We start from the raw sequence: 8,751 nt of genomic DNA, 5'->3' as shown, positions 1-8,751 counted from the left end.
ATTATTATTTTTTCATTTTGTTTAAGCTATTTTTCTTTAACTTCAAAAAAATTAATAAAAACTTCTCACATACATTTTAACCCAATTCATAATATTAAACTTTTGTACTCATTTATTCTCTTCTATAATAATTGGTTCAGGTTTTAGTTACATACTCACACTTTCATCTCTTAAAGTGATAGAGAAAACAAACAGGTTTATTCTTTGTTCTTTTTCTAAATTTATATCTTAATTTATAATTTGTGTTAATTTCTTAATTTTAAATTATGAATAAGTTTGATTATATTCTTTATATTGAATGTAAATTGTTGTTTATAGTTTTTGGTTGTGTTATATTCTTCAAAAAAATAAAATAAAATAAAATAAAAGAGGTTATATAAATTTGGCAACAAAGCTAAATAGATAAGCCTAAGAAATGTTTACTAATAATAGTTTTATCCGTAACTTTTTATTAATGTGATTTTTAAAAAAAAAATGAAAAGAGAGATAATTTATTAATGTGATTTAAACTTTGCTAAAACTTTTTTAAGGGATTGGTTTTAAAAATTTTCAAAGTAATTTTCTAATTATTAACTACTATGCACTAACTTCTAACTACCAAAACCCACAATTGAAATACTAATCCGTATGAGATACCTACTATTATATATTATACATTGAATTTTTTTTTCTTTTTCCTTTTTTCAAAAGAAGCGTATCTCTCTCTCGCCGCAAAACAAGGGGATTGAAAAAGAATTAGCTAGACAAGGGTAATACTACACCACATCTTTTCTACAATAAATGTTAAATTCAAATAATTTTTCATGCTTATACACATGTTACACAAAGGGATTATAAGAAGAATTAGCTAGATAGGGGTAAGACAGCAAGACTACAACACCTCTTTTCTACAATAAATGTTAGATTCAGATAATTTTTCATGCATATACACAAACATGTAGCATGCAATGTACAGGACTTAAACTTTAAGTTTAAACTTAAACTTAGTAGGGTGAAACTCACTCAAGCTTTAGTGTCTTCTTCCATGCTTTTAAGGAAAAAAATTAAATTCTCATGTGAGTCTCTCTCTACTTCAAATTTTTAAATGTTTAATAATTTAGATTGTTCTTAATTATTGAATTGAGGTTTCTACTTAAACATGATTTCAATTGTTGTTTTGGATAGTTTTTAACTATTAAATTCAAGGGTTTTTCATTTTAATATATGTGATTAATTGAAACTTAAAGTTCAATGTATTATTGAAAATCATATTATATATATTTTCTAAGTACTTCTACCATCTTCCATTCAATTTTATATATATGCATTTTATGATACCTTAGTCTTACACAACGTGCATTCATTATGTCACTTAAAAGTAAAATATTCATTTATGTTTATTATTTATTTTTAAGGAAATTAATAAAATAATTATTTACATATGAATTTTGATTAAGCCGTGCATCACACGGGCATAATGCTAGTATCTATATATATATATATATATAATAGCAAAAGCTGAGAGAAAGTGGGTTCCTACAATTAAGGAGGTAGTGACAAATCAGAAAGTGTCTATCCAAAATTTAGGCAAGTTCCGCTTTAAAAAGCGATACATTATATTGTTTAGTAACGCAACAACACCGTTTAAAAGCTATAAATTATAATCTTTGACTAAGTTAAGAAACTGTTTCGAGCCCTATTGGTATAAAAGGAAATTAACTGCTAGAAATAAGAAAGATTGCTACACAGAGGAAAAAAAAAAAAAAAGAGAAAGAGAGACCAAGAGAAAAGAGAGACAGAGAAATAGAGAGGCAGAGAACGGAGAAGAAGAGAGAGATCGAGAGATCAAAAACTGAAACCCAAAACATCAGACACCAATCAAGATGAAGAAGAGTTGTACAGTCTCTTCCAATATCCCCAAAATCTCTCTCTCTCTTCTCACGAGCCCTAATCTTTTTCTTCAAGAATATTCAATCCCTTCAATCCAAAGAAATAAAGAGGCAGAGATAGAGAGAGGCGATGAGGACACGGAGAAAGAAATGCGACACGGAGAAAGAAACAGAGAAAGAGGCAGAGTTGCTAAGGCTGTCCATTATGCGTTACAATCAAAAGGGAAAGAGAGCAGAGTTCGTTTGAACCATACACCTCCGTTCCCTTGCCATATTTAGACCACCAGATCATCGGAACTGACATCGACAACGGTACATTTTTTTTTCTCAATTTTTTAGGTTTGGTATAAAACGTTACTTTTAATTGAGTTTTATTGTTGGGTAGGCTTAGATTTGATTCGTTTTTGTTTTGGGTTTTTGGAATCTTTATCAAAATGATTGTTTTCTCAATTTTAGATATTCGCTTTTGTTTTTTGTTTTTTTTAAGACTACAGAGATCACAAAAAATATTGATTTGGGTATGAAATGTTACTTTTGATTGAGTTTTCCTGTTGGATGGGTTTAGATTTGATTTGTTTTAGTTTCGGGTTTTTAAAACACAGAATGATTGAGCCCTACACCGCCAGTAGCCTCGCCATAGAAGAAAAATCTATGGACCATCAACACTGTAAGACCATATAGCTACCACCGGTAATTTTCTTTTTCCTTTTTTTCTTAGATCTATAGGTACGAAATATGAATTATTTTTGAGAAATTTGGTACTCTCTGGTCATTCTCCAAATTCTTTTCATTCCAAATTAAATTCGTTTAGTTTAAAGCCAAGGTTTTTGAAATTTCAATTATAGTGCCCGATAGGTGTTTGATGCTGGTTCTCAGTTAATATATATATTGCAAAACTTCGACTTTCCCCTATGATAAACAAGACCCTTCTATCTCTGAATTGGATTTCACCTCTTCGTTATTGTAAACACACACATGCAAAAAGCACAAGCATCGTTTCTTACCAATACACTTGAAAGTTAAGCAAAAGGATAACAATAAAGAACCATAATAATCGATCAATAACATTTACAATACAAAAATGTATCACAAAGTTCGAATTGCAAATTGTTGCAGAGAAAAGGTCAAATTACAAACTATGGCAGAGAATGGATTAGTTGCTTAGGTCCAGAAAATCTTGGCCCCACCCGTACACTATATTATTATCATTTATGTTTATATTGAATTGAATTTTAACCTCATTTGCATTTATAAGACAATAATATGTCTGATTGTCTGATATTCTTTAAGATGCATTATATTTGTTGCTCTTTTCTTAGATATAGTCATGTACACACTCTAATGCTCAAGGAAAATTGTCAACCTGCTATGAATGATGTATATAGTGTGTGAAGGGTGGTTACCATTAATTGGTTGTGTCAAAACCATAATAATCTTTGTAGAGCTTTTAAGTCGGTAAATTTCTATAAGATGCTATGTATAGAATAATAGGGATGTAATATAATGTTATGTCCATTCTTATTTTTTAAAATTGTTGAAATTTCCTTCTCTCTTTTATTCTGTTCTAAATGAAAATTGTCTTTTTAAATATATTTAGTTGTGCCAAGAGGGAGAGTTGTGAAACCAAGAGATAGTTATGTTGAAGACAATGGAAGAACAAGTGTATTTCTGTAGTTTCAAAATGAACAGGAGGTAGATGTGAAAACACACCAACAGTTTTGCTGCCCAAGAAGAATCATGATTCAGTCATGAGCCACATTGATATGGAGTTCTTGCCACCACAACTTCCTCCATTTTATCCTTTCGAGAAGGTCTCCGTGGAACCGATGGTACCTTTTAAAGTAACTACAAGTATACATCCTTCAAATAGTCCGAATACAAGTTCTGCAAAAGTTCTTCTTTCTCCTTCGGGTTTGTATAAGTTTATTTTGTTTGTATGGAATCAGTAATTTATTTCTTATTATATAATAATTGTGTTAATTTTATAATCATTGTGAAACTTAGGGTCGGAGAGAGGGACTTACTTTTAATGTGATATAGGTCAAAGCTTAATGACAGGTTAGGCAATGATGAAGTTATCTTTAGAAAGAGCATGTAATTTAGCAACATATCTCTATGTTTAGCTATCTGATTCCATGAAAAGTCACGTTAATTAAGTTGACAAAAGGAAAATAGCTGAAAATTGATGATAAATTTAAGCTACAAAAAAAAACAAGAAATAGAAAAAATATACCTCTGTTTGGAAGAATCTCAACTTTTTACTTAAAATAGAGTGACAATATTTTGAATATGATGATTGTTTTGTAACATCTCCTGTTTAAGGTTCTAATTTTCTTTTCTCATACAGGTGGTGTGTACGTGGGAAAAAGGGACTTTGACTCTGATATAGAATTCTTCAGGTTCTTTCTATTTCTGGTGTTATTAATGACACGACACTGTTGTCGGGCTTGATTGTTCTATTTATTTTGTTTAAGATGTAGGTGAGGAACCTTTAATCCCCATTGTTATGGATTTCACAATTGAATTGTTGTTTCATTTCTTTCACTGATAAATTTTTTTTTTTTCCCCACAAGGGCCTCCATATATTGATGATTTAGAAGCTATACTTGACGAGTTTTTTCTCAAGTCTCTTATTACTTATGTTGAGGATGGCAGCATTAAGGAGGTATGCACTCTCTAAATTATTCAACCATGAATTGGCAGAGTCCATAATTGTATGTGATAATGGAGCTTTGTTAGTACATACAATTAGTATATCATGTTTTATAATTTTTCAGGTTTTTTTTTTTTTTTTTCATGTTATGCAATTTGACTTCAGATGTCGATCTTATTATAGTGTCTATAAAGGGGTAAAGAAAATATGTTATTTAAGACCTTAGTCAAGTTGGTGCAGCACTCAATCTTTTCCTTTTTTTTGTTAGCCCTAAAAATCAGTATATGATCACTCAAAACCAAACCAATCTAATTCAAGCCAGACCTAAAGCAAAAATAATTTAAAATGTTAAAAATAAACAACCAGCCAAATTTGCAATAGTTCAACAAGTAATATTGCTACAATAATTTGAGACTTTTTAGCTACTCTTTTTATTTTAGTGACTGTGACAACTAAAACAGGTCAGTATTCTAACTTGCTGCCTCCTTAAAGTCCTTAGCAAACATTGATCAAATTTTATTGCTTTATAATTAATATTTTGGCCTCTTTTGTAGTAAAACCAAAATGTCTTCCAGGAAGCAATTTCATTAAATTATTAGTAGGCTATTCTACTAGAGTTCAAATTACCACTCAAAGGTCTAATAGTTTTTAATATACTTTTAGGCTTTTATTTATGACCTTTACAATGAGTTACAGTCATGATTTGCATGTCCTAAACTGCAGAGAATGATGAAGCCATTGATGTACTACACTGTATTACTTTTGAAATGGTGTGTGCTTAATGGCACTATGCATGCTTTCCCAATGGAGTTTAAGTTGCACCATTGCGATGTTCCTGCTACTGGTGTACAGGTCTATCATATTCGATTGCTACATTGTTCAAAAGCTACTATTGCATTATGGCTGCATCAATCAAGTATTACTGTTGTATTTAGTGATGAAATACTTATTGACGTATTGTAATAATTAATCAGTAGTTGATATTGACAAGAGATGTGAAATGATTCCCTTTTTTTTTTTTCTACACATTGTTTAATACATTTGATTAATCAAAATTATTAAAAAAAAAATTCTTATTATTTCTTCCTTCTCCCCAGTTAAATTTCTTTCTTAGGAAAACATTTAAAGAATATAAGTTGCTTTGTAAGGAATACATTTAAAGATAGAACATAACAAATAAATAAAATAAAATATTCCCGCGCATTGCGCGGGTTAAAAGCTAGTATATATAATAGCAGAAGCTGAGAGAAAGTAAATTCCTACGATTAAGGAGGTGATGACAAATAGGATAATTGGTTATCTAAAATTCAAACACGTATAATTTTAAAAAGTGATACATTATTGTTTGGTAACGTTATAACACCGTTTAAAAGAGATAAATTATAAAGGTTGACTATGGCCAAAATGGCCAAATACCACTTTTTTTTGAAATTTTTAGCAAAGAAACACTGTTTCGGAAATAAATAGCAAAGTACCACTTTTTATAGAACTTGAGTTTCAGAAACTCGAGTTCCTATCAATTCTGCTATCGTGGCATTTCTGAGCTAGAATTTGTGTGATTAAAAAAAATTATGTGGTACTCGAGCTTGATAAACTCGAGTTCCATGCAACACAATACTTGAGTATACCAGGCTCGAGTACGTTTTATAAATAAAATGGAGGAAAAAAAAATTTACACAGTACTCGAGCTTACCAAACTCAAGTACTGTGTAAATTAATTATTATTATTATTATATATTTTTTTTTTTTTGGTTTGAGGATAATCAACAAATAAACATAAAGGTAAAAATAAGTGGCTTTTTTATGTTTTTATTTATTTAAATAGAAGCATTGTAAAATATAGAGATTTTAATTTCAAAATATGAATTTAATTTCTACATTAATTAAAATTGTTTATTGTTTTCTCATTAAAATTGTTCACTATTTTCTGTATAAACTATTTCTACGATTTTCCATAAAATTATTTTCTGTTCAACATTATTTAAGAAATACCTTGCAAAGAATCTGCTTGTTTCTTTAAATATCTTATTTTGATGTCATATCTGTAAACTCAATAGAATTTGGCAACGTATGATCTAAATCAAGAACCAAGTATAGCTTCTTATGATGTAATAAATTCTTGTAAGGTTGAATTTAATCAACCATTTAATTGGCTTTATTCCGTGACCAATTTGCTTGTAATTTAGCACTTAGCAACCTTGTATTTAGGTGAGAAAATTGTAAGGGTAGTGTGTAAGAAGATGTGAAGAAAAGCTCAAGAGTGTGCAAGAAAAACAGAGGTTCGCGGCTAGGGCTCCGGGTGGATCGCGACTGGCAAGCCGCCAAAAGCTAGCACGTGAGAGGCACACGGGGAAGCTGAAGGGTCGCGCCCGCTGTCACGCTACAGGACAAAAGTTCCAGACTGGCCAAGCCGTTACGTCGCGACATGAACTCGCGACTTGGACAAGCCGAAGACCAAGTCGCCAACTTGCCCTGTTTGGCAAAAACTGACGTTTTGCATTTCCTTCTCACCCTACTATATATACACCCTTATACCCATCATTTTGAGAGAGCTTCCAGAGAGAATTTTGTGAGAGAAAACCGTAGAGAAAAACAAGATTGTCTCATCCTCAATCTTCATCTAAAGAGACTCTACAAATTCCTCTACTCTCTTCCTCTCCATTGTCATACCCTTGAGAGATTATTTACCAAACCCTTATCTTACCACACCCACGTCTGTGAGATGGTCCATTTGGTGCTTAAGGAAGCAGTTTGGGAAGGAACCAAAATACATTGGTTGATGCTATGGTCAAGTAGCGGAATTTGGCAAGCTAAAGAAGAAATAGGTTCGGCGTAACCTCATTGGAGCAAGAAGCTTGGAGGGCTTAGGTACTTGGGTAGATTAGGCTTGGAGGGTCTTCTGCTGTTCATGTATCCTGTTAGGTTCTAAAGTCTTAGGATTTTATGTATTTAGAACTCTAATTTGTAATGTTGGCAAACAATGATCAAAACATTGTATTTAGTCTTATTTAGACTTGCTCAAAGTTGGTTTAATATTGTAAGTTGGAATCGAGTGGCTGCAGAAGTTCTTGGGACTTTTGGCCTGGCTTGATCGATCGAAGAATAGACTCGATCGATCGAAAATCGCACAGGTTGATTTTTCTGCAGAATTTCCAACTCAGCCCTACTTCATTAAACGTTTAGGGTTTTATGTTTTTACCCTAGGTATATAAACTTAACCCTAGCCACGTTTTCGGAGGTTGTCCATATTGCTTTGTTGCTCATACATTGCGGTTTTGTGTGAATCTCTTGTGAGATCTTTGAGGAGCTTTCCTTTACACAAAACTTAGAGTTTTCAAGGTAGAGATGATTTCAATATCTTGAAGATCATTACCGTTGCAACCATTGGAACTTAAAAGAAAAGCAAGCGGGGAGCTTGTAGCTGATTGAGGAATTCAAGAAAGAAGTAGTCCGTGGATTCGGAGCCTGTGCGTGGTCGTGTCAGGAAGTTCTACTGGTGGGTAGCATTAGGAAGTCGAGCGGAGAGCTTGTAGTCCTTTTGTAAGAACTTCAATTCTTTCATAGTGAATTCTGTTATGCCTTGAGGATCGGTGGGTCAAATCCTCCCTAGGTTTTTACCGTGTAGTTTCTTGGGTGATCATATCTTGTGTTATTTATTTTCCGCTGCTTTATATTCTTGATATGATTGTTTGGATTGTTTTAACCTAGAATTGCTTAATTTGACTAAGTAACAACTTGGCTAATTAATCTAGGCTACGCAATCTGGTTGTTTAAGGGGTCTAAATTCCTGTCAAGTGGTATCAGAGCAGGTAGCTCTTTTTGTTTGAGTTTTTTTAATCTCTGAGCTGATCCTTGACCCCTGTTGTCATGGATTCTTGGAAAATTTTTCTGCTTATTTGTCAACTTATCTATTTGTCATCTTTGCCTTTTGTTGTTATTGTTAAATCTTTCTTTAAGAATATTGGCATAATCACATGTGATAAGAATTATGTATGTTATACTGCTTTAACCGCCTTAAAGGCACGTGATTCTTGTCTTTGGTATTTGGATAGTGGTTGTTCCAGGCACATGACAGGAAATAAAGGTTTATTCAAAACTCTCTTTGAAGAAAAGATTGGGACAGTCACTTTTGGAGATGGAAGTAAATCTGTGATCAGAGGCATTGGTACTGTGGACATTCCAGGATTGCCAGTGTTTGAAGATGTTTGGTATGTTGATGGATTAAAGGCC

The 8,751-nt window shown here is 32.2% G+C and overlaps 1 long non-coding RNA gene across 4 annotated transcripts; it reads left to right on the top strand.

Annotated features, from left to right (window-relative positions):
- Positions 1 to 1,703: 1,703 nt before the first annotated feature.
- LOC112031275 (uncharacterized) lies at positions 1,704 to 5,543 on the top strand. 4 transcript variants are annotated; one of them, XR_010631820.1, is made up of 6 exons: positions 1,704 to 2,180; positions 3,466 to 3,779; positions 3,873 to 3,926; positions 4,216 to 4,348; positions 4,442 to 4,533; positions 5,245 to 5,543. It is a non-coding gene; the product is annotated as an uncharacterized LOC112031275 (long non-coding RNA). The 4 variants fall into 4 exon arrangements; XR_002884958.2 differs by lacking the exon at positions 3,873 to 3,926 and adding an exon at positions 2,471 to 2,558; XR_010631821.1 differs by lacking the exon at positions 3,873 to 3,926 and having other exon boundaries at positions 4,216 to 4,344.
- Positions 5,544 to 8,751: the final 3,208 nt, after the last annotated feature.

This window comes from Quercus suber, unplaced genomic scaffold, assembly GCF_002906115.3.
Source record: "Quercus suber isolate HL8 unplaced genomic scaffold, Cork oak 2.0 scaffold_244, whole genome shotgun sequence".
NCBI classification, from domain to species: Eukaryota; Viridiplantae; Streptophyta; class Magnoliopsida; order Fagales; family Fagaceae; genus Quercus; species Quercus suber.
The sequence above is the reverse complement of the archived record's forward strand: the minus strand, read 5'-3'. Positions and strand labels throughout refer to the sequence as shown.